This window comes from Ochotona princeps, chromosome 5, assembly GCF_030435755.1.
Source record: "Ochotona princeps isolate mOchPri1 chromosome 5, mOchPri1.hap1, whole genome shotgun sequence".
In the NCBI taxonomy this organism is placed as follows: Eukaryota; Metazoa; Chordata; class Mammalia; order Lagomorpha; family Ochotonidae; genus Ochotona; species Ochotona princeps.
This window is the reverse complement of record NC_080836.1, coordinates 39,537,031-39,563,293: the sequence shown is the minus strand read 5'-3', so window position 1 is coordinate 39,563,293 and position 26,263 is coordinate 39,537,031. Positions and strand designations below refer to the sequence as shown.

The window sequence follows — 26,263 nt, the reverse complement described above, 5'->3', positions numbered from 1 at the left end:
AATGGAGTTCTGCAGGATGTGATTTTAAGTGCCCCTGAGTTTGACGTACATGTCATTGAGAATGGGCTCTTTGTAGAGCTACTTACTACAGAGCTGCATTTCCTCAGTGTGAGGTTTGAATAGAGTCTGGGAAGATCATCAAAAGAATTTTGGGGGCCAAATACCAATGAATAACTTCTGGGAGAAAGCTCACATACTAACTGCCCACTTTGCTGCTAGGTGCTTTACGCTAATTTAATTAAACCCTCCACAAGCAGATAAGACAATATAGTATAAAGAAACACCACAGATCCTAAGATTAGACTGTCTGAAGTGAATTTTTACTCCATCATTTTCTAGCTGTATGAACGTGGCAAGAGTCTCTGTGCTTCAGCTTTGTCACATGAAAAAATAAGGATAGTGGAATTCTTAGAGGAGTCTGTTGCATGTGAAGCGTGCTTGCATGGCACATACCCTGTCTTTTAACAGCAATTGTTATTATACTCTTAAAATTGGGAAAATTAAAATTGGTATGTAGTGGGGCCAAAATGTGAAACCCAAGCATGTTTTTTTCTAGCTCTTCAACTCTTTACATTCTATTATGCAGATTTTTAATTTTATAATTCATATATTTCCAAAAAAAACGTCAGATGAAAATGGTTCTAGCCATTGGAAAAGCATCTTTACTGTACTAACCCTCATAATTAAAGCTGATATTTCTTTGCTGGAGAGGTATTTATATTTGGTTGAAGTTTTTTTTAAAAAAATAAGTTATTACATAAGGGGGAAATTCAACCCGAGTTTGTTTTTATTTATCTTCATTTTATTTGAAAGGCGGAGAGACAGAAGTTGAGAGATCTTTCATTCTTTAGTTCACGCCCACAAATGCTTACATCTTGTGGGTTTGGACCAGGCTGAAGCCAGGAGCCCAGAACTGAATTCCCAGATCTTCCACTTGGGTAACGACTTGAGCTATCACTTGTTGCCTCCCCAGGCAAGCATATGCAGGAGGCCGGATAAGAAGTGAAGTGGAATTTGGGATGCACTGTGCCCAATGCCTACCCTCAAGTGAAGCTTAGAATGAAAGTCACAGGCTTCGATACCATTTCAGGGATCATCTGGTTAAAACTATCAACTAATGAAGGGCTTTTTTGTGTTATGATTTTCCCCCTAATTATATAGGTGATAAATGCTCAGTATAAAACACGGAAAACACTGGGAAATCCAGAGAAGAAAAACCAGTGATAACTCCAACACTAATGATAATCATTATTAATTTTTTCATGTATGAACTGTTGAGTATTAGCTTCCCATACAAACTTTTTCTTTACAAATGGCATCATAATAGATGTAATTTTAGAAGCCTGTTTTTAATATATTTTTTTATTTAACAATAATGTTTTCCAGCATCATTGTTTTATTGACTTTTGCTATCTATAAGTCTATAAAAAACTGATAGGAAAGTAACAGGAATAATCCCCTGTTGTTGGACATTTAGGTTGTTCTATTTTTCCTGCTACTATTCTAAATAAAACTGTCTTTGAAAGCCTTGTATTATGTTGTTGTGTAATCCTACCATTTTGCATAAATCTTTCTTATCCTTAACAGATGGTTAACCAGCCTCTGTTTGATCACTTCCAGTAACAGGGAGCTCACTTCTTTGCCAGACAGCGTATTCCATTTATGGACAACTCTAATTGTTAGAAAGTTCTTTATTTTTAACCAAAATCTGTTCCTGTTAACTTACATTCATTGATTCTTGTTTTGTGATCTGAATTACCCAAAGCAATCTTTCGTTTTGTACTTGGCAGAGTACCAAACAGTTGAACATGGCCATAATGAAATTCCCTAAGTATTCTCTTCTTGAAGATAAATACCCATGTTTATGAATCTTTTGATTTAAAAAAGTATAAGGACTTGATAGTGGTGGAGGTTCATAATAAAATATTTAAATTTGGTGGAAGATCATATTTCCCTTCTTGATTTGGCTTCCTGGAAGCTCACAGATGAACTGGCTGCTATATTTTTATAACAGTACAATGTTATCACCTGCATATATGCACACAGAATGTTTTCATTTAGATCCAATTATTCTATTTTGACTATCTATTTCCCAGCTATCACTTTTTCTTTACAACAACTTTTACTGAATTGTAATTCTGTGAACCTTCACAAATCCTCTGAGTTACAAGATGTAACAGAATAGCATAATTTTTTCTATTTTCTTTAGTCATTCTGTGTGTAAAAGTAGTTTTGCTCCCTCACCCCATTTTAGCACACATAGGTAACTCTGACTCTTCCAAACTCTCCACACAAAGGAATAGCTTTAGCCCCGTCACCTCTTCTCTAAGTGGGAAGTAGACTGGAATGCGAGAACTGAAAGATTGATCAGTCCATCTGGCTCACTGACAATTTCCAACAAATTACCAACATCTCTTGTCACCCATGGCAGTATTTTCTGGCCTTGGAAGGCGACCCTCAGAGCAACAAAAACCATGTGTGAGGTACTACGGAGCCAATAAATCTTTCCCTACCCTTGTGAGGATAGATAGTCTCCCTACAGGTCCTCTGAGAGGAAGGTACTGATGTCTTCATTGCGCCCGAAGGCACCAGTCAGTGCAGCTGGAGGTTCAAAGGAGTGAGACTTTAAGTCTCAGCCAAGACCTCTGCCTCTAGCTCTGATGACCCATCTTTTTTTTTTTAAGATTTATTTATTTTATTACAAAGTCAGATATACAGAGAGGAGGAGAGACAGAGAGGAAGATCTTCCGTCCGATGATTCACTCCCCAAGTGAGCCGCAACGGGCCGATGCGCGCCGATCCGAAGCCGGGAACCTGGAACCTCTTCCAGGTCTCCCACGCGGGTGCAGTGTCCCAATGCATTGGGCCGTCCTCAGCTGCTTTCCCAGGCCACAAGCAGGGAGCTGGATGGGAAGTGGAGCTTCCGGGATTAGAACCGGTGCCCATATGGGATCCCGGGGCGATCAAGGCGAGGACTTTAGCCGCTAGGCCACGCAGCCGGGCCCATCTGATGACCCATCATCTTACACCTGCAGCTTCTTGCCTGTGGAGATGCTCTGGACAACCCCCGTACGAGGAGTTCACTCAAGTTGGACAGGAGGCAGGCTGCTCTGTGTGTCGCCCCTTTAGTTTGGGAACCCAGCTCTGATAAGCCTCCTCCCGCAGAGAGAAGCGTGTTGGTTGCCAGTTGCATGTGGCTTGACGAAGATAGGACCAGACATGATGGCTTCTCCCTCCTTTCTGTGTCCCCCGGATGAGAACCAAGCAGATTGTTTCCTGTGGGGAGGAAGTGGAAGTGAGAAACCTAAGGCAGCAGGCGAACCTCAAATGGGTGAGAATTAAAAAAACCCCTCCCCGACTTCCTCACAGACTCTGTCTGCAGAGCCAGGTTACAAAGGCTCCAGGGCTGTCTGTGGGCCAGAGAGCTCCAATGTTGCAACCCCAGGAGCTTCCTTCCTGACTCTGCCCTCCTGAAGCGAGGCTGTGATTGCGGTCCTCCCTGCAAGACCTCAGCTGCTGGCAGGCTGGCCCCATGTAACAGCTCAGAGTTGAAACCCTCTTAAAAATAGCTCTGTTCCTTTCTGGGTTTAGCAACTCGCACTTGAAAAGCTCTTTATTCTTTATAATGAATAGAGAGCAGGGACTGTTCATTGACAAAGAAGAGCTATAATACAAAATGAAGGCAGACTGATGGTAGCTATTCTTTTGAAGGGGTGGACAGAGAGGGCTTCAGCACTCATCTTTCACAGGTACCAACCCTTTCCTTGGGCTATTCCTGGAGTAGAGGTGTGGAGAGGCTTTTGAACACCTCTTGCTGTCAAAAGCTCATGCGTGGTGGGCAGCATTTCAGGTGACAGCACCAGCTAGAGAGGCACAGAGCAGCCTGAAGTTGAAATTTCAATCTCATTAATTGACTGCAAGAGTGAAAGAACTAAAAGGTTTAACTCCTTGTTCTCTAAGACATGGCCATCCTTCAGAGGACTGAGAAGGCAGTGGAAAGCTCAGGAATCTAAGTCTCATAGCTCTGGTTTGAATATTCCTACCTCCCACTCCTGGTCTCAGGCTTTTGGTCTCCAAAGTCTTAATTCTATGTTGATGGCTCTAAGAAAGGGGAAAACTCCATCTGCTTTTGGTATTTGTAGCTAGGGACTCTGGGAGGTGATGGCATTAGGTAGGCCGCGCTTGGGCGGAGTCCTATGATTAAGTCCTGGTGGCTGGATGGGAGACCACATGTACAGACAGACACTTGTGTTTCCTGTCTCTTGCTATGTGATGAGCCTTGTTGCCTTTGGATTGCTACCAAGAATATGGTCACCTGAGACTGAAACAAAGCAGTCCATTCAGTGTTAGGCTGTGCACTGCCAAAACCGTAAGCCAAAATGAGCCTCTTTCCTGATTAAATTAGCCATTCCGATGTTTCATTTTAATGATGAAAAAACTAAAACATTTACATTGGTGATAAGATATCCCATTCAGTAGGCTGTTGAACAGGCCCGAATTCTTTAATCCATGTCTTTCTCAGAAGGCAAAAAGGTGGTCAGACAGAAAAAATGAGGTGAAATTCTTAGTCTGTGATGTTGAGTTTGAAATGAGTTTCAAAGTAATCTGTTTTCCTTAAATCATATAAAATGCAAGTCTCAGAGTTACCCTGAGTCAGTGAGACATTCACTTGCGGCTATTACTTGGATCTCTTCCTCGGCTCCTGGATAAAAGCATCTGGGAGGCGTATGTGCTACTCAGAAAGAGGGGCAAGACATCTGATTTAGGCAGAGTAATTAAAGCTAATTATATGCAAGAAAAAGCACCCCACCAAACTTCCAAACTGCATTGTCTTAAGATAGAAAGTTTATTCCTTGCCCACACCAAGTATAATGTGACTGTTCCTGGTTAGGAATCCATCCTAAGCTACCTTCCTTCAAGCAGTAACTTGGAGATGCTTGTCCCTTCCATTATGGGACTGTGTCATCAGCTAAGTTTTGGAATTCGTCACTTCCTAATAACAAGGGAAGGAACCAAGATAGATCACAAGGACACCTTTAAGGGTCAGGCTCACATGAGATATCAAGTACTGAGCCCACATACAGACTCAGTCGTTTGACTCTACACAAAAATGCAGCAGAGAAATACAGTTTAACTGTGTTCCCAGGAAGCAGAAATGGCCACTGAATAAAAAAAAATTAGCAATATTGTCTAATCTAGCCTTTAGGCCACTTAGATTTTTCTGTTCTTTTCTCTCTTCACCCCACATGGTCCATGGAGGTCTGGCATTCTCTGCTTCCCAGGGAGCCAGTAGGGCTGGCAACCATACCTCTGCAGTCTTGTTGATTCCCTGGGGAGGGGCCATCAAAGACCCTCCAACAGTAACTCTCCTCTGTTGTGGAGCAGGGGAATCCCTTCATCCTTCCTCCAAAGCCCTCATCTTTCTCCTCTAGAACTCCTCGAATAACTTTTCAGCAAGTTTCATCATTCACATCACCCTTGCTTCAGTCAAGCAATGGCCAAAAATCTTTAAAAAGTGAAAGCAGGAGAAAAGTACAGATAGCACAGCATAAATCAATATTGCAGTACATTTTTATGCTACCATAGTACCTGAACCTGCTGATGTTCCACAAATATTTGATTTAGGACCACCACAAGCGGCTGGCACTGGGGCATGGCAGGTAAAGCTGCTACCTGCAACATGGGTATCCCATAGAATGCCAGTTCATGTCCTGGATATTCAGTTTCCAATCCTGCTCCCTGCTAATTGCCCAATAAAAGCAAAAGATAGCCAAGCACTTTCCCACCCCCTCCTGCTACCTACACGGAAACTTAAGAGAAGCTCCTGGCTCCAGCCTGGCCCATCCTTGGTTGTTGTGGCCTTCTGGAGAGCGGACCATAGTAACTCTTTCAAATAAATAACAATAGCTTTAAAATACTTGACAAGTAATAATAACTCCTAGAAAAAGACCACCACAAACTCAAATTTAAGAATACCATGTATTTTTAAGAGCTTCTCATTTTCATCATGATAGAAGGTAACTTCCTTTTAGCTTCTACAAAGATGGAGAAGTTGTAATCACTGATGAGATAAAGAATAAGGACACAAAGCACACATCTGACATGGGTGTGTTAAGCAATTGGATAGACTCGGTCACAAGCTAGACAAGCTGATACTTCTTACAGTTGTGAGAGTGCACCAGAATCAAATACCTCAATAAAATAACAAATGGCACCTACCAACTGTCTCTGAAACTCTCTCAGATAGCTTAAAACTCTGCATGATAATTGCCAGAGTTGGTTTTAATCTACTCCAAAAGAGACAAGATTGGTAACCAAGAGTTCACCTGGTGGTTAGCATGAATTCAAATTTCTAGACCAAAGAAATTACATTGCACTGGGAAGAAGGAAAAAAGATGTCACTCAATTGGCACAGCAGCACAGCAGACAATCTCAGATGAATTGTGGCTTTCAAAGACAAGACATAGAGAATCCTTCTGATTTTCAGCAAGGAGAGAAAGTGAGAATTCTGGGAGTTACAAATAGTAAGTTGAAGGCCAATTCTTTTTAACACTCATCCACACTTTACTACTCAGCAGATAATTTATAACTTTTTAAAAGGAACGTAGTAGTCACAATATGTCATGTGAAGTCTGCTTAAAGTCAGTCACAATTTTAAGCCCAAATGGGCGAACCCCATTGCCCACCCCAACCCCTTGTTTTGGTTGGACTATTAAGTGCCCAGGTGAGGGGATATCAGACCTGTTTCATCTGTTATACGTTGAAAGCCTGAATAATAATCTATTTGACAAATTTGAAGCTGTTGAAAGATGAAGTTCAGAGTATTAAGATCAAACTTTGGGACTAGTCAACTATTAACAATCTTCTCTTAACTGTGTAAGTTCTGAAGTCACAAATACATAAACACAGGTGTCAACTGAATGGAGAAAACACTTCAGCTTTATTTTTGGCAACTTTGATGTGAAAATACAGCTTATCATGTGCCCACATGTGCTCCTAATACCTGCTGATATCCTCACCTTTACATAGCTAGCATTTTTTTCCCCAGTCACGGGTCCCACTAGACCATAGCTGGCCTCCCGTGCAAGATATTTCAGTGCTTTGTGATGGCGAGAATGTATGTGTCCTGAGCAAATGCAGCCTCAGAGAACTACTAGGAGAGGGCTTTTTTGGGCATCCTCACTCAGTTCCTTCTTCAGAATCGACAAACCACCAAGCACGGCTGGAGGGAGAAGAAATAGAGTAAAAGTGATAGACGTATAATCCTGACATTTATGGAAGGGTAGAAGTTCTTTTTATACTGGCCAAGTGAGGAATGCACACACAGACACATACACCAGAGAGAGAGAAAGAAAGAGATTAGGAGAAAGAGATTACTTTTAGCAACAACGGGGTTTCGGAGTCCTCTATTTCTGTTGCTGCTGCAGTCACATTTTGCTGCTTGATTCATATGAATATATGGAAATGAAGTACATCTTTTTTGAATTGATACCACAATAGGGAGAATATTGACATCAGAAATGATGGGAAAGAATTAAATACTATCTCAACTGAGTGAAACCTATGCTGGAATATCCTACATGCAATGACCATTAATAAAAATGAAGGGCAGGGCCCGGCGGCGGCGTGGCCTAGCAGCTAAAGTCCTCGCCTTGAAAGCCCCGGGATCCCATATGGGCGCCGGTTCTAATCCCGGAAGCTCCACTTCCCATCCAGCTCCCTGCTTGTGGCCTGGGAAAGCAGTCGAGGATGGCCCAAAGCTTTGGGACCCTGCACCTGCGTGGGAGACCCGGAAGAGGTTCCAGGTTCCCGGCTTTGGATCGGCGCGCACCGGCCCGTTGCGGCTCACTTGGGGAGTGAAACATCAGATGGAAGATCTTCCTCTCTGTCTCTCCTCTGTGTATATCTGGCTTTCCAATAATAATAAAAAAATCTTTAAAAAAAATAAAAAATAAATGAATGGCATTTTAGATTTGTAAAATTAAAAGAGACTAGACTCCAAACACATGGAAAAACTAAATGGAAGGACTGGTTGCTTATTTTTATGTTGTTGGTTGTTTATGTTGTATGTGAGTATATAGCACTGCACCTTATAAAAATGTACAAAACTCTAATCCACTGTTGGTGGGAATGTAAACCATTATGGAAGACAGTGTGGAGATTTCTCAGAAATCTGAAAATAAATCTACCAATGACCCAGCTATCCAACTCCTGGGAATTTACCCAAAAGAAATGAAATCAGCATAAAAGAGAGCCATTTATACACCCATGTTTGTTGTAGCTTAACTCACCAGAGCTAAGATATGGGACCAGTCTAGATGCCCATCAGCTGATGATTATATTAAAATGTGATATACCTACACTATGGGATGCCACCCAGCCATAAAAAGAAATTCAACACTATCTTTTGCAACAAAATGGATTCAACTGGAAACCATTAGGTGTAGTGAAATAAGCCAACCCCCTCAAACCAAATATGTTTTCCCTGATCTGTGGTACTTGAAACACATAGTACAAAAAAGAAAAAAACATGTTCCATGTGAGCCAAATTTATATGGTAAGATTTGAGTATTGTGCAGAGTCTAATTCTATATTCTTGAGGAAGAGAGTTTTTTTTTCTACTTGCTATTTGTCGAATTCTTTATCTAATGTTTTGTCAGTGAAATGAACATAGGTCATCAAAGAGTTTTTTTTAAAAAAAGAGAAAGGAGGGTAGGGTAGGAAGTGTTACTTGACTCTTAAATCTGTGTGGTGAAATACATGAAGTTTGTTCACCTTATAACACTAAAATAAAATAATAAAATAGGGGCTGGCACTGTGATGGAATAGGTTAAGCCTCAGCCTGTGGCACTTGCGGCATCCCATAAGTGCACTGGTTCAAGTATCAACTTCTCCACGTTCAATCCAGCACCCTGTTAGTGTCCCTGGGAAAAACAGCAGAAGGTGGCCCAAGTGCTTTGGCCCCTGCACTCAGGTGACAAAGCTGGAAGACGTTTCTGGCTTCTGGTTTCAAACTGGCCCAGCTGTGGCAGTTGTGGCGATTTGAGCAGATGGAAGATTTTTTTTCTCACTATTTCTCTCCCTCCATCTGTCTCCCTTTTTCGATACATAACTTTGTCTTTCAAATTTAAAAAATCTTAAAAGTAAAATTTTTAAAATGCAAAACTATTACATGTTTATCAAAAATTCTAAGTAATACAATTTTTTTTCGAATTTGAAAGGATGACTCCATGCACTGTGGAATTGCTTAGTATAAAGAGAACTAGCTTGGCATCAATATATAAAAAAATTTTCTAGGGATGTAGTTCATCTGATGATGAGTCATTAGACTCATCGTGTCCAGCTGCATTTATTAATCAAATAACTGCTTGGTATGCATTCCACTGCAGGTTTTGTAAGGTTAATGATAGCATAGTTTTGGAGTACTCTGCCAAATTAGAGGCACATTTTGTTTGTTTGTTTGTTTTTTACATTTTTTTGAAAGATGTATTTTGTTTATTTGAATGGCAGCTATAAGGGATGGGGAGAGAGATCAATCTTCCATCTGCTGGTTCATTCCCCAAATGGCACCACCAGCTGGGTCTGAGCCAATCCAAAATCAGGCGCTGGGAGCTTCTTCCAGATCCGCCACCTGGGTTCAGTGGCCCAACTACTAGTGTCATCTTCCAGTGCTTGCTCAGACCCATTAGCAGGGTGCTGGACCTGAAGTGGAGCATCCTGGACACAAACAGCAACTAACTATTGGAATGCCAGTATTGCAGGCAACAGCCCCAAAGCCACATTCATTACAAGTAGCATTGATTAGAGTATTAGTGAGTGGAGACTTTGTTCCCATCATGTGTCTTCTACTAGGCAGCAGGAAACTCTGAATATTTTTTTTAAAGATTTATTCATTTTTTATTACACAGAGGAGAGACAGAGAGGAAGATCTTCCATCCGATGATTCACTCCCCAAGTGACCGCAATGGGCCGGTGCGCGCTGATCCGAAGCAGGGAACCTGGAACCTCTTCCAGGTCTCCCATACGGGTGCAGGGTCCCAATGCATTTGGGCCGTCCTCAACTGCTTTCCCAGGCCACAAGCAGGGAGCTGGATGGGAAGTGGAGCTTCCGGGATTAGAACCAGAGCCCATATGGGATCCCGGGGCTTTCAAGGCGAGGACTTTAGCCGCTAGGCCACGCCGCTGGGCCCGAAACTCTGAATATTTTATCGGTAAGAATTATTTTAGTTGGAATTGACAGAGACACTGACTAAATTAGCTCAATAGGAAAATTAGAATCTTTTAAAACAACAACAACAACAACAAAATACCCAAAGGTAAGCACATATGTTAGAGTCAGGACCAGGATCTGATTTTGTGCTCTTCCTGTGTTCTTGAGGAGGCATCTTCTACAGACTGATTCTTCTGGTGGCTTGAAGATGACTACCATCTACTCCCCAGGGCACCATGCTTCCATATTAGAAAATTAATTCTGTTTTTGCACCTAAGTTTTCACCCTCTGTCTTTTTTTTTTTTTTTTAAAGATTTTATTATTATTATTGGAAAGCCGGATATACAGAGAGGAGGAGAGACAGAGAGGAAGATCTTCCATCTGATGTTTCACTCCCCAAGTGAGCCGCAACGGGCCGGTGCTGCGCTGATCCGATGCCGGGAACCAGGAACCTCTTCCAGGTCTCCCACGAGGGTGCAGGGTCCCAAAGCTTTGGGCCGTCCTCGACTGCTTTCCCAGGAAGCTGGATGGGAAGTGGAGCTTCCGGGATTAGAACCAGAGCCCATATGGGATCCCGGGGCGTTCAAGGCGAGGACTTTAGCTGCTAGGCCACTGCGCCGGGCCCATTCACCCTCTGTCTTACTAGACTATCATGTGGCCCTTCCAGTCCTAGAGCAGGCTCTAGAGTGGTACCAAGCATGCACTGGCTGAAATCTAAATTTTGGAACCAATCATTGCCAAAGGGATTGGAATTACTGTAATTGACTTGAGTTGAGGATAGGGTGGGCTTCCTGAGACATCAGGGCAGTCTGGAAGGGGTCGAGTTTATAAATAACATCAGGATTCTAGCTATAAGGAAGGAAATAGTGAGAACAGATATCAAATAGGCAACCCTAAGAAAAGGAAGGACTTCCTGTTTGGATGATTTAGAGGGAAGAGAAGCAAAAACCTGGCCTCTCCTGGAAGTGGTACTTTCTTTTAACTGGTAAGAGCTCAAACTCAACACGTTCACACTTTTCACAGTGGTGAAGATTTGGTTGTCCTTCTCTGTGTGTCATGGTGTCAGACAAATTCAATTTGAAGGTGATTGTTTGGAATCCTGACTGTGGTCAAGCTCAGTCCATGATGACTGCACATAAAGCTGATCTTTTGTTCTTCATCTGTTTGGTACCTGTGTCTATTTCTAATTAATTCATAACCAAAGTGGGGCAGGATCATCTTCCCTAGCAACCTCAAGTATGCCCTGAGAAGCAAACCAGAATCTAGAGCATTCTGACAAATGGGTCACATAAAGCAAGTGTAGAGTTCAGTTTTGAGTTATTCAGCTGTCATCAGGCTTCTCAATACTCAGAAAGTTCAAAAAATGTGATTTTTCATGGCCGAAATGGGACATGTTCATAAACAAACAACCATCCCTCAAGTCAGGTTTGAAATGGAATTTTAGAAGGGTTTTGGCCTAGCAGTTAAGATGCTACTTGGAACAACTGTATCCCATGTCAGAGTACCTAGGTTCAAATTCCAGCTCGACTTTCAATTCTAGCTTTCTACAGAAAAGCACACCCTGGGAAATAGGACATGATGGCTAAAGTATGTGGATCCCTCTCACTCATATAGGAGCCCCAAATTCAGTTCTTGACTTGGGGAGTGAGCCAGTCGATGAAGAGTTCACACTGTCTCTCTGCCACTCTATCTTTGAAGTACATAAAAATAAACACACATGGGCCTGGCGCAGTGGCCTAGCAGCTAAAGTCCTCACCTTGAATGCCCCGGGATCCCATATGGACGCCGGTTCTAATCCCGGCAGCTCCACTTCCCATCCAGCTCCCTGCTTGTGGCCTGGGAAAGCAGTTGAGGACGGCCCAATGCTTTGGGACCCTGCACCCGCGTGAGAGACCCGGAAGAGGTTCCTGGTTCCCGGCTTCGGATCAGCGCAGCAATGGCCGTTGCGGTCACTTGGGGAGTGAAACATCAGATGGAAGATCTTCCTCTCTGTCTCTCCTCCTCTGTGTATATCTGACTTTGTAATAAAAATAAATAAATCTTTAAAAAAAATAAGCACACATTTTTAAAAATAGAAAATGGAACTGCATGTTTGGGAAACTGAGTGGTTAATTCTATGGTATAATCCAGCTTCCAATTCCATGTGAACCTATTTCATACATTGACCTTTGGTTTTCAAACCACAATCCCTGGGCTGCAAATATTTGACCAGTAGTTAGGATGCTACTTGGGAGGTTTGTGTTTCCTGCTGGAGTGCCTGGATTTCAATTTCAGCCCTACTCCTGATGCTAGCCTCCTGCAGAGGCACACTGTGGGAGGCAACAGTGATGGCTCAAATGATCAAGTAGTTATCACCCCCGTGAGAGACTGGCTTTGGCCTGGCCAGCAGTCTTTTGTTTGCTTTTGACAAGTGAACTAGTGGATGAAAAGTTTCCTTCTTTGTCTCATCTCTCTATTTTCAAACAAATATGTGAAATCTCTGAAATAGCAAGAGCATTAGAGTGCTCAGAGTGTGTTAAGTGTACGGATTATCAGGTCCCACGCTTGCCCTCTTGTTGATATGTGTCCCCCCCAGAAGATATATTGGAGACCTAATGTCTCATACTTCAGAATTCAGCCTTATTTTGAGACAAAACTATTGAAAATGTAATTATGTAAGATAAATTCATACTGGGTTGGGTGGGTTCTTAGTCTAATATGACTAATGTTCTTATGAGAAGAGGAAAAAAAAATGAAACGCAAGCATGCCAAGAATATAACTCCATTGGTTTTGATGGAGTCAGAGGCTGGTATTACATAGCTATAAATCAAGGAAGGCAGAAAAAGGTCACCAAACCCACAAAGGCTTAAAAGAAGGGAGGAAGTTTCCTTTTCAGATTTCAGAAGTGGTGTGGCCATACTGACACTCTCACACTTTTGTTCTCCAGAAATGGGACCAATGTTGTGTTTTTTGTGATAGTCCTAGAAAATGAATACACCTACTGAGTCAGAAACTTTTTTTAAGTTTTATGTTACTTTTATTTGAAAAACAGATTCATAGAGAGAGGTCTTCCTCAAATGAGATCTTCTGTCCATTGATTGACTTCCCAAATGGACACAATAAACTGAAGCTGGGACCAAGCTGAAGCCAGGAGCCAAGAGCCTCTCCTGGGTCTTCTGCGTGGGTAAAAGGGCTCATGGACTTGAGGCCATTGTCCACTGCTTTCTTGGGTCTTTTTCAGAGAGTGGATAAGAAGTGGAGTAGTTTAAGTTAGAACCAGTATCCATATGGGATACAAGTGCTGTGGGCAGAGGCTTAGCTTGCTACACCAGGGTGCTGGCTCCAGAAATTTTTATATTGTGACCTAACAATTTATATTCAATAATAGTCCAGACAATCTGATACGTATTAATATCTGAGCAACATGAATTTCTATTCTGGATCTAAAATAATGCCTATGTAACATTGATAGATGCATACATAAACTGGGCAATTTATTATGATGTGGATTCTGATTCCACAGATCTGGAGTGGGGCCTGAGATTCTGAATTTCCAAAAAGCTCCTATGAGGTCCATGTTGTTGGCTTAAGGTTCAGACATTGAGTAACAGTGATAAAGAAATGTTCTCTATCTGTGCTGCTCAATAAAAAACTGACAGCCAGAAGCAACTCTTAGACACTTGAAATATGGCTGGTAGAACTAAAGACTGATTTTTTTAGATTTTGTTAAATCAGATTTTAAAATAATGAGAATCATATGTTCTTAGTACAGGTCGTGCTCTTTCTGTTTCTTGTCTTAAATGTCATGTTTTGCCAAACTCGTGAGGCTTTGTTCATCCGAATAACTTGCCTGTCAGGATGGTGGTATACTCTATGCAAGCCTGTGTACATTCAGCAATTCATTAAGAGCCACTGGAAAACATAAAAAAGAATACGGGGTCTTTGCCCTTAAGGAACTGTTTATTAACCAGCTTTTGTTGTGTTTTTTTTTCCCCCAGGTTCTGCCAAGCCTGAAAGTGTTAGTTCAATGTTAAAGGGGGAGGGGTGGGGAATTAAGCAATAATTAGGAGAGATGATGCTTGGCAAGGGCTTTTTTATCTCAAGGCTACCAGATTTTGTTCATGGAATTTGAGAACATGAGTGATTTGCATATGTTGCATAAATTTGCATCTTGTATTCAAAAGACCCAACTCTGAGATTATGAAGTACAATTAATTAATTAGTGGGACTTAGCGTAGTAGTATTCTGAACAGAATTCAGGGCATCACATACGGGAGATATTTGGCTGACGACAGCACACCAGGTTAGGGGCACACAGGAAGTGGTTGCAGAAGAGGTTCAACGATACAGAGAAGGAGAGGTTTCCAAAGTTTTAGTGTCTCTGACTCCTGCTGTCTATGAATCTCAAGCCTTTATATATTAGGTGGTTGGCTTATTTCCCACAAATTGTACCACAAATGAACCTCCATGAAGATACGAATTTGTCTTTTGTGCCCATTTTGTGTCTGCTTTTTCTTTTTGACCCATCCCCCATTCCTTTCCTTTTCTTGACTTGCTTCTTTCCCTACAGTGGAATTCTGTGTGGTTACTTGAAAGTGAATTATTTGAAAGAAAAAAGGAAAAATTATATAAAGGAAAAAGAAGAAGTGTCAAGACCCCTTTATCCCTCTCTTTCCCCTATCTCCTACAAAACACCTACTCCATGTCTGTGCCAGGTTCTAGCTCAGGATTTGGGGGTGCAAAGCTAAATACTAGGATCCTTGTCCCTGGAACCATCTCTGGACACATGATCAGTAACGCTCATTCTTTGTATATAGAGGAATGATGAGCACATGCTCCAGAAAGAAGGGGCTTGCACAGAGGAGACAGAGAAACTCTGCTTGCATGGAGGGATGAGAGGGATGTGTCTAGAGAGTTGCTTAAGAAAATAAAGGGCAGTGGGTAGGGTGGTGCATTTCAGCAGAGAACGGCACGAGCAGAAGCAGTATGGTACATTTTACAAACTGGAAGTATGGCGGAATGCGAAAGGGAGGTGGGAGATCAAGCCCATGAATGCTTTTTAAACTTGTTTTCAAGAGCATGAGGAATAAACGAATACTGGGAATTTTAGGTTACTTCCCATTGGCAGAAACCCCAAAAGATATGGAAGATTTAAAATTAGTTCTTTCTAGTATTCCCTGACCTTGGTAAGCTCTAAATCAGCCCTCAACATTTGCTACTCATGCTTTTTTCTGGAAGAACCTCATTTACTTTTATGACTCAAGTTGTCTAGAAATAGGCACCTATGCAATTTGTGTTTTGTTTGGTGCCTCTCACCAAGCACAGCTGGCCCTCTGTGTCTGTGTGTCTTTATCAAACAGGTACAGATCATTTTTTCTGAACATTACCTGAATAGAATATAATAACTATTAACATTGTTTTTGGTATTATAAGTTGTCTAGATATAATTTAAAATATACAGAATATGGTAAGCATCTGGTATCGCAATTAAGACACTGATATACCCAATTTCCATATTGCGGTGTCTGGTTGGAGTCCCAGCACCACTCCCTATTTCAAATTCCTGCTAATGCACACCCTTGGAGGTAGCAGGTATTGATTCAAGTACTTGGGCCCATGGCACCCACATCAGGGTTTCCAGCTGCTGGACTTGACCTGGCCCAGTCCTTGCTATTGCAAATGTTTGGGAGAAAGAACCACAGATGGAGATATAGGAGATAGTCTCTTCTCTACCTCTCTTGCTCTCAGGCACTCTTTTCCTCTCTCCCTATCTCTGTCTCTCAAATAAATAAAATAAACCATTTTCTAAATTTTTAAGTATATTGAAGGATGTACATTGGTTACCCAAATGTTATTTGAGTATTTTATACAAGGGACTTGACAATCTTTGAATTTTGGTGTCAGTTATGGGTCCTGGAAGCAGTCCTCCATTGATGCCAGAGGGCAGTCCAGATGTTAGAGCTGATGGGTCATCCTGACAGGTCATGTAAGACCTGAGCGGTTCCCTTTAATTGCTTCAGCTGTTCATCATATTAGCATTCAGTCCCTCTTTTTGGCAAGCCTGAGAACCAAAGGTAGCACCTGGGTGCAGCCCCAAATATACTGCAAATTCACCTTCTGTGTCCTGTTTGAGAGTCACAGTTCCCTCCTGTCACTATGAAGCTAGCATGAGGCACAGGAGGGACCACGTCTTTGCACCTCCCCATGCCTCCCCATGTAACCTTGGACTCTTACGAGAACTGGTCTCTGTATTGCACTGCTTTACTAAACATTTCAGAAAGATAGAAGGATAGAGTGTACGGCAGCGAGTACTCAGGCACCTGGTCTTTAGCTTAAGAAATAAAAATGATTGAAATTGAATGGAAACTCTTATGTATCTCTCCATAACCACCTTCCATTTCTTCCTCTCAAGAAGTCATCCTATCCTGAATGTAGCCTTTATCATACCAAACAGATGTCTCTAATGAATTCCATAGTAAAGTCTGCTGCTTTATATTTATTATTACTTTTAAAATTTTTGAATGTCTGAGAGACAGAGAGATCTTCCATCTACCCATTCACTTCCCCAGATCTCTCAGTAGTTGGGGCTAGATCAGGCTGAAGTGAGGAACAAGAAATTCCATCCAAGTCTGTCATGTGGGTGGCCAGAACCCAAGTAACTAAGCCATTTCCTGCTGCTACCCAGGATGTACAGTAACAGGAACCTGGATTAGTAGCAGATGAGCCTGGGACTCAAACCAGGAACTAGAGTATGGGATGTGGATGTCCTCTGCTGGGACTCAGCTGCTGTGCCAAACACCTGTCCCATCCTACTCTTAGTTTTGACAGATGTGTCTCCAACTCCATTCTCATACTGGGTTTAACATCTAGTGTGACTGAAATTTGGAATAGGGTTTTTATGAAGGTGATCAAGGTTAAATGTCGTAATAAATGTGGCGCTTCCTTATAACAAGAGACAGAGACACCTGAACTTACCCTCTTCATATGTGATAATTTCTTGAAAAGTTGGCCATGGATAAGGCAGGAAGAAAGCTCTTACTGGAAAACAAATTTGCTGTCACCTTGATATCGGTCTTCCAGCTTCCATCTGTGAGAAAATCAATGTACCTTGTTGAAGCCACCCAGTCTGTGGCTCAAACAAAATAGCAGAATGAAACAACGGAACTTTTAAAATTTTGCCTTGACACAAGTGCAATTTTCTTTTATTTTTAGAAACTCTTTGTTTCTTCCTAGTCAGGCTGCAATTCTCATCCAGGCTAAACATGCTCGCACATTGGCCTCTCCCTTGATAATCCATCTAACTTACTTATTCCTAACTTGTCCCTTTTGGAGTTGCTTCTTTCAGGCTGATTTTCTCAGATTCCCCATACATACAATGCTCAGTCTGACTTCTGAATCTTCACTAAAGCAGTTCACCTTGCCTAGGCTACACTGCTTCCTCTCTGAGAACATCAAAATCCTATCCAGTTTTTTCTTAAATATATGACTCAAATTCTATTTCCAAAGAGTTAGGACTCCTTTTGGTTGAAATTAAAGAAAGTCCAAATAAAACTTCTAAAGAAAAAAAAAAAGGAGGGGGGAATTTGGTTCCATAAAAACAAAACAAAACAAAACAAAAACAAAAACAAAAAAAAACAGAGAAGCTTGCCCTAGGGATGCCATGGATACAAATAATACCACTAAATCCCTCTTCTCATATCCAGTCATCAGTTTCCTGTATGAGATTGATTTTTCTCCATCCTGTGCATTAGAGGGACTAGCACAGGGCCATAGAAATCTCCCGCCTTAGAGCAACCCCTTTTCTCACAAGACATGGTTTCTCTCGTCTACAATCCAATTCTAACACCTTGTGGGAGAATTCTCCTTGTTCTGATTTGGGAAAAGGGCAGTTCCCTTGTTCAATCATTCTTGCCAGCTGGGTAGGATAGTAAGACAGTCAAGGCCAAGGGAAATGACTACATCCAGCACACAAAGACACTGTCTATGAAGCACAGAGTAAGCATTATCCAGCCACCAAATCTGTAGGTGTCTTGATTTCATACTTTTCAGTCTCTAAACTAAAGAAAATAATTTTCTATTGGTTATAATGTACTTAGTATAAGGTATTTTGAACAAACTAGGATGCCCCTAAGGAGGGGATCCTGGATGGACTCAGAAAAAGAATCTACCACATACATGAGCTAGGAGTAGATACCCCTATTTCTCTGACCTACAGATCTCTCTTCTGAACTATCTATCCATACCATCTCTTGCTGCATTACCAGTTATCTTGGATTTTGCCCTAAATTACATTCTTCTTAAACTTAGGGGTTATGTCTTCACTTATGAGAGTCCTTTACAGGGAACTGAGTATCAGTAGCCACTCTTTCTTGGGACCTATATTCCCGCTACTTCTAATGGGAACTGATCTTTACATTTTTGTTGGCTTCAAATGCATATATATATATTTAAAGACTTATTTATTTTTGTTGGCAAGTCAGATATATAGAGAGGTGGAGAGACAGACAGGAAGATCAGCTCGCTGTTGTTTTACTCCCCAAGTGGTGCAACGGCCAGAGCTAAGCCAATCCTAAGTCAGGAGTCAAGAGCTTCTGGGTCTCCCACTCAGGTGCAGGATTCCAAGGACTTGAACTCAACTGCTTACCCAGGCCACATACAGGGAGCTGGATGGGAAGCAGGGTGGCCGGAATTAGAACCAGTGCCCATATGGGATCCTGCCCACATGCAAGGCATGGACTTTAGCCACTGTGATATCGCACTGGGACCTACTTCAACTATATTTTTAACCGATAATATTTTTGAAGTTATGAGAAGATTCTAGGGATTATAGCATGTTCCAAAATGCTAATACACTGCAAGTTAGAAAATTCTTTTTTAGGGATAGACTTTGTGGTTCAGAGGCTTAAGCTCTTTCTTGGAATGCCAACATTTCTTATATGAGTGCCTGGAATTGAATCCTATCTTGTCTGCTTCTGGTACAGCCTCCTGCCAATGCCCCTGGGAGGCAGCAAATTCTAACTCAAGTGCCTCAGTTTCTGTTCTCCACATGGGAGACCCAGATAGAATTCCTGGCTACAGGGAATAGTATTGTAGCACAACTGATTAAGCCACTGTCTGAAAGGGCAGCATAAAGCCTGCTGCTAATATGCCTAGGAAAACAGAAGATGATTGAGGTCCTTGGGCCCTGCATCCATATGGAAGACCAAGATGAAGCTCCTGGTTCCTGGCTCCGCGCTCCTGGCTCCTGGCTTTGGCCTGATCCAGCCTCAGCAATTGGTGTCCTGTGGAAGTGAACCAATGGATGAAATCTCTCTGTGTCTCTCCCTGTCTGTAACTCTGACTTTCAACAAATGAATAAATCTTTAAGAAGGAAAGAAGGAAGGATGGGAGAAAGGAAGGAAAGAATGGAGGGAGTGAGGGAGGAAGTGAAGGAGCAAGAGAGGAAGAAAGGGAGAGATGGAGGGAGGAAAAAAACATATTAAAACATCAAAGAACTCCTGGCTGGTCCAGCACCAGCTGTCAGGGCATTATGGAAATGAATTAGCAGGTGGAAGAACTTTTTCTCTCTCCCTTCCCATCCTTCTATCTCTCTTTAAAAACAAATAAATAATTTTTTTTTCTAAAAAGCTTTGCACTCTATCATCATTGTAAGTAGATGAAACACAGCTTTTGTGCTGTTCCCATTTTAGAGATCAGGACACTGGTTACTTGTTGCCCAGAGAAGACCAACTGGTAACTGAAAGAAACAGATTTGTCCCAGTCTGACTGGGCTTTGGGAGCAGTGTGCTTTCCTTTGCAGTCCTCGAAGAGGAGCAACATAGTGGGAGGCCCAGTGAGGAGTTCTTCTGCAAATGATACACTGATGTGCCACCCTCCAGCAGCTCTGCCGCATCGCCATCAAGTGAGAACTGCATGAATGAACTGCCTGTGGGAACTCTACCTACAGTTGGGTACTCACTGCCTGGAACATGTGTTTGAAGCCGGGAACCAAAGCATCTTTGTGGCCCTGAGTGTTACTAAGGAGAGATGCAGCCCACATTTAAATGCCAGATGACAGAAGCAAGTGGCCAAGCAATGCGGGCATTTTTGCCAAGTTGGAATGCAAGCAAGTGTGACTGAGCCAATGGGATTCGAGGTGGCAAACAATTCATGTCTGGTTGGAATCAAGCACTGTGTTGGCGATAATGCTTCCAGAACAAGCAATGCTGACCATAAAGCTGTGTTCCAAGGAGCCTGTAAAGGAATGAATTGCACACTTTCCTGTTATTTATTAGAAATTCACCAGTGGGGCCCATCTTTTAACGCCAGCCAGAACAGCCATGTTGACAATGTCATCGCCAGGCCTCCCCTGCCTGCTGCTAGCCCTGCAGAAGCTTGTAAAGACAGAGCTTCAGGGCCCAGACGTCTTGCTTCTGTTGCCTTTGCCAGAGAGTTGCTCCAGAGGAGGTTTGCATTGTGTTATAATCACATGGTTTGCAAAATGATAGTTAAGAGTCTGTTAGCATTTCCACCCCAAACCTCATATTTTCAGCTGCTCACAGAGACTCAAATATAAGAATTCTCTTTAGGCTGAAATTTGGCACACAGGGTCTCTGGCCCAGCTGGGGAGCAATTTCAACCTTTTTTTGGGACCGGATTTCAATAACATCCATTTGGCTGTTTCTGAATAACAGCAGAAGTACAACAGAAGAGAAGTTAGCATTTTATAGCAAAATGTTGCCATTATGTGACTCCAGAATTGGTACGGGGGACCCACCCTAGCAACTCCCCATAGACCTTGGCAGGTGATTAGCCTTTGAGTGGACTAAGTGTGTAACCATTTTCTTAAATATATATTAAAACAGCCCAACTGCTATCCTGTTGCTCAGAACAGAGGAGAGATTTTTGTTTAATAACATATTGTGTTTTTGAAAAGCAAAGTTGACTCAGGAACAATGACACATACCAGTGGATATTGAATTTCTACTACACCCACTCCTTGGTGTAACTGGGGCGATGGCAAATTGTAGGATGCAACTGAGTACCGACATGTAAAAGGAAACAATTCCAACAGGGTAGGGATGGCAAAGGAGGTGGGGGTATATAGCATCATGATATGAGAAATACTGCTGATCATCTAGGTTTGGGGACCTGAGACCTAGTCTTTCCTTCTGGAAGGGAGAAAACTTCAAAAACGCATATCCTCTTAATCCCATTATTCACTAATGACAATTCATTGAATTATAAATGACAAAGTCCCAAATATCAAAGTGAAACCACGCTTTTTCATTTAATGAATTGCTCCAGGAGGAAAAGGCACAGAGAATAATATAGCATACAATGTGCTCATCATGTAGTAGAGGAAATAAAACATTGTGAATATAATCAAAGTCCTCTTTGTATTTCCCAGCATTCTTGACGATATCTTCCTCTTAATGCAAAGATTCATTATATTGCACTCTTCACAGAAAACCTTATATTTCTACTTTGTATTTCATGGAAAGAGTTATCCATGATAACTCCTCATTTTCTCCTTTCTACAGTATTGACATTTATCTAAATTCTGTTTCTGTGTATGTCTTTGATTCCCAGAACTCCCTAGTTTCCACTACTGAGAAGTAGTCACAGATAGTAAGATTGGGAGCTTGACATTGAAAAATATCTTTCCTGGTTAATGTCCAATGAAGAGAATTTTCCTCATCCTTTGCCAAAAGGATACCATAACATCTCTAAAGAGTTTCTTGCTGTTCTGTTATAGAGATTGAATCTCAATTCCAGCCCTCAAATGTGTCCTGTTATAGCATGCTGCCTCTTCTGGAGTTTGGAAAAACTGTCTTCTATTGACATAGCCATCCACTGTACCTTTTCTGTGCTGGGAATCACCTTTGCAAGTACAACTCTCCATTTACAGGCAACTTACTTCTGATACAGCTACCTCTGACCTCTGACCTCCCCTCCCTGATTTCTTAACCAGGACCTCAGTGGTAAATAAAGTGGTTTGAACTGACTCAGTCAATCCCAAGATCTGGAGATGAATTTGACCCAGAACATGACAGTGTGGCAAGCAGTAGGAGCCATGATAATTCCCTAGATAGTTCTATAGAAGCCACCCCACCTATGCCTGGCTCACCATCCCTGAAAGGTGCTGTGCTCCCCAGCATCAGAGCAAAAAGCTGTGTGGCACAGTGGCCGACAGCCTGGATTCAGAATCCCTCTGTGGAATATGTGTATGACCTTAAGTAAGTTATCAGAACTCTACGTATCTCAGGTTGAATTCTGCTTGTCAGAGATCATTGTGGCTGGCATGTTAGGGTTGGCTGAGTTGAAAACAAAAGACACTGAGAACTTGTTAATGTTGTTGAGTAGCTAAATAAACCAGCCATAGAATATAAGCTATTGTTTGACATAGAGGAAACATCAACACACAGCCTGGTGGCAGTGTTAACTGTGTATTCTCATGAATACCACCAGCAAGACAGTAAAACCAAGTCATAGAAACAAAGACAGAGAATGCCCATGGTACATGAGTGCTGTTCCACTTTTTGGTTTATTTGTTTTAAATTTTATTTATTTTTAATGAAGAGGCAGATTTACAGAGAAGTTAAAGACAGAAAGAATCTTGCTTCCACTGCTTCAGTCCCCAAATGGCTGCAACTGCCAGAGCTGAGTTGATCTAAGACCAGGAGACAGATGCCTCATCCAGGTTTCCCATGTGGTGTAGGGACTCAAGGACTTGGACCATCCTCTGTTGCTTTCCCAAGGCATAGGCAGTGAGCTGGATGGGAAGTGGAACAGCTGGGACTTGAACCAGCATCAATATGGGATGCCAGTACTACAGGCAGTGGATTAGTCAGTAAGCCATCATGCCGGCCCCTATTTCAGTTCTTTTTGAAACCCAGCAACATTCCAGTTCTTGGGAGTGTAGGAAAAATGCAAATTTTCAGATAATAAAATCTTTATCCTTATGTGGGTTTGAGTTGGGCTTCTGTTAATTGTGGAGAAAAAAGATCCTAACAGGTTTGTGTGTGTGCGTGTTTGTTTTAATCATAGCTGTGAATTCTGAATAAACCTCACGTTACTTCCTATAACTGTATTCATATGCACCCACAAAAAGTAAACACCTTCAAGTATGAACACTAGGACCTGGCGTGACAGACCAGTGGCTAAATCTTTGCCTTGCATGCAACAAGATTGATCACATATAGGTGCTGTTTTTTTGTTCCAGCTGCTCCACTTCACATCCAGCTTCCTGCTTATGACCTGGGAAGGCAGTTGAGGATGGCCAAAAGCCTTGGGACCCTACAACCATGTGGGAGACCTGGAGGAGGCTCCTTACTCCTGACTTCAGATCAGCTCATCTCTGGTTGTTGTGGCCAGTCAGGGAATGAACCAGTGAATGAAAGATCTTTCTCTCTGTCTCTCCTTCTCTCTGTAAATCTGTCTTTCAGTGAAAGTAAATAAATCCTTTTTTAAAAAAGGAGTATAAACACTAGGGGCAAATTTTACCCAAAACATTACCATAAAAACCTTTGGAAGCTTTCAGTAAAGTTGTAAGTCTGATTACATCAAGTCTCCCTTTAAAGCCATTTTTTTTAAAGTTATATTTCATGTATGCATGTATTGAAAAGTTGTATTCATGTATTTTAGCATTTTTTTATTACATTTCATTTTGTGACACAGTTTCATAGGCTCTGGGATTCCCCGAACCCCTCCCCGTACCCTCCTCCCATGGTAGATTCCTCCACCTTCTTGCAACATTACAGTTCAAATCCAGTCAAGATTCTTTCATTACAAGCATATACCAAGCACAGAGTCCAGCATCTTATTGTCCAGATACCTTCAACAGTTTCTTGGGGAGACTATCTCTGGTCTGAAGGCTGAGCTGGCAGAATATCATCTCAGCCAATTAAAAGCCCCAACATAACATCAACAACAATTTACAACATTATGGAGTTCATTGACATGGTATTGAGTAACCAATATGTTAAAAAATGCAGGTTCTTAACCACATCCTATGACTACCTCACTGACATTTCAATTTTAGTGTATAAACAACCAGCTTCTATACACCTAAAAATGGCTATAGGGAACTATTCAGCTGTCTCGTGTCTATTTTCATTTTAGTATTTAGCAGTTTATAGTTTTGAAGCATAATTTTTACTGAACTTGGCAGATTTTAGGGTAGTCCAAACTGGCTTATAACTCTAACAAGGCACGTATCAACAGTTGAGGTGCAGAAAACAGTTTCAGGAGGGGTGTGCAGAGAAATCTCCAATACCTTAGTGAGGAGTAACTAATCTTTTTTTTTTAATATAAATTTTATTAATTACATTTCATTATGTGTCAGTTTCATAGGCTCTGGGGATGCCCGACCCCTCCCTGTACCCTCCTCCCATGGTGGATTGCTCCACCCCGTTGCTGTATTACATTTTTGTGTTTTTTTTATTACATTGCATTATGTGTCATGGTTTTATAGGCCCTGTGATTCTCCGCCCCCCACCATAGTGTATTCCTCCACCTTGTTGCATCACCACAGATCAAATTCAGTTGAGATTCTTTCATTGCGTGCATCTACCAGGCAAGAAGTGCCGCATCTTATTGTCTAGAGAAGCTCTTCAGTTTCTTGGGGAGGCCATCTCTGGTCCAAAGGTAGAGCCGGCAAAGTAGTTTTGATAGTTTTCACAGAACTGTATTGCTGCCAGTCTCACCACTCCAGGCACGATGCGGTCATTGGAGAATCCACTGATTGATATAGTCCATCATATGGTCTCCAGTTTGGCCATTTTTTCATTGTCAATATATAGCTGAGGTGGTCGATAGACTTGTTCTGTCCTGTCATTTGATAGGAGTAACTAATCTTTGTGTCCTACCTAGTAAGGTATGTGAGTCCACGCTGATTGTTTCCTGTCTGGTTCCAAGCTTTCCTTGTTGTTCTCTATCTATTCTAATTTTTAAAAATTTTATTTATTTATTTATTTATTTTTATTTATTTGTTTTTCTGGGGGGTGGCCTCTGGAGCGACCCTGATGGTCCTTGCAGGAGAGGGTGCGGTTCCAAAGTTGAAGCTAAGTAAGGATCAAAGAAATCTCCTCTCCCAAGTCCCAAAGGAAGTTTACTGTTCTTCTGTTTCTGCGTAACGCTCAGGGCTCCTGGCTGTTGCTCTAATGATCTTGGATCCTGCGAGGAAGGACTTGGGCTTCTTCCATCCCATGTGGTAGATCCAAATGGGAGTGGATGACCTCAGAGTTCTCGGCCTCCGAAGGCACTCCAATTCCCCCATGGTTTCCCATTTCAGCCATTCTTTGTCACCTTTCCAGACCAATCTTCTTTCTTTCTCCATACAAACCTGGTAGCCAATGAAATTATTCAGCATTTCCAATATTGTATTCCACTGGCATCTCCTTTCTTTTTTTTAATGATAAACCCAATAACTGAAAATCCTTTCTCTTCTAGTTGTTCAACACATAGTGCCTGAAATGCTCTAAAAACTTTTTCTAATCAGGTTGAAATGACTTCATAGTTCTGCTTTTATTGATCATTACAGTTTCAATATACAATTTCAAGACTTAGATGTTTCTATCAGTCTGAAACTGTGGCTAGATTACATGATAATCATTTTATACTAGATCACAGGGGCTATCTGGTCTGACTCTATTTAGCATTTGTGCATCTGTCTGCACATCTGTAAGTTCTTAACATTTGTGATGATCTGCTTTCCAATGCATGCTTATTAAAGGTATCTGTTTCAACTGTTTTGTCAGGGCTGTGCAAACAGAGCAGTATATGACTTGGCACATAGGAAAGCATTACTCTCAGCAAATTGGATTCAGGAAGAGCCATGAATGGAAATGATGAGACAAAGTAGAGTACAGTATTTGGGACTGGATTTCATATCTACCTCTTAGATAACAATAATGATTTTGAATATCTTCACAGAACTACAGTATCAATGCTTTGACTTGAGACCTATTCACTCAATGGTTATTACCTTGTAAATATTTGTTATTTAGTTGAGTTGGCTATTAAAACATGAATAGTGTTATACTGACTTTTTAGAATTATTCATTGTGCATTCATGCTCTTTAATATGCATT

At 41.6% G+C, this 26,263-nt stretch overlaps 1 long non-coding RNA gene across 1 annotated transcript in view; it reads right to left on the bottom strand.

Moving 5' to 3' along the window:
- Positions 1-3,025: 3,025 nt before the first annotated feature.
- The window catches only part of LOC131480368 (uncharacterized), a 42,417-nt gene continuing 19,179 nt past the window's right edge, over positions 3,026-26,263 (bottom strand). Inside the window, exons 2-3 of the long non-coding RNA XR_009245445.1 lie at positions 17,166-17,277; positions 3,026-3,276 (exon numbers count right to left, since the gene is read on the bottom strand). This is a non-coding gene — a long non-coding RNA (uncharacterized LOC131480368). The remainder of the gene's footprint in view (positions 3,277-17,165; positions 17,278-26,263) is intronic.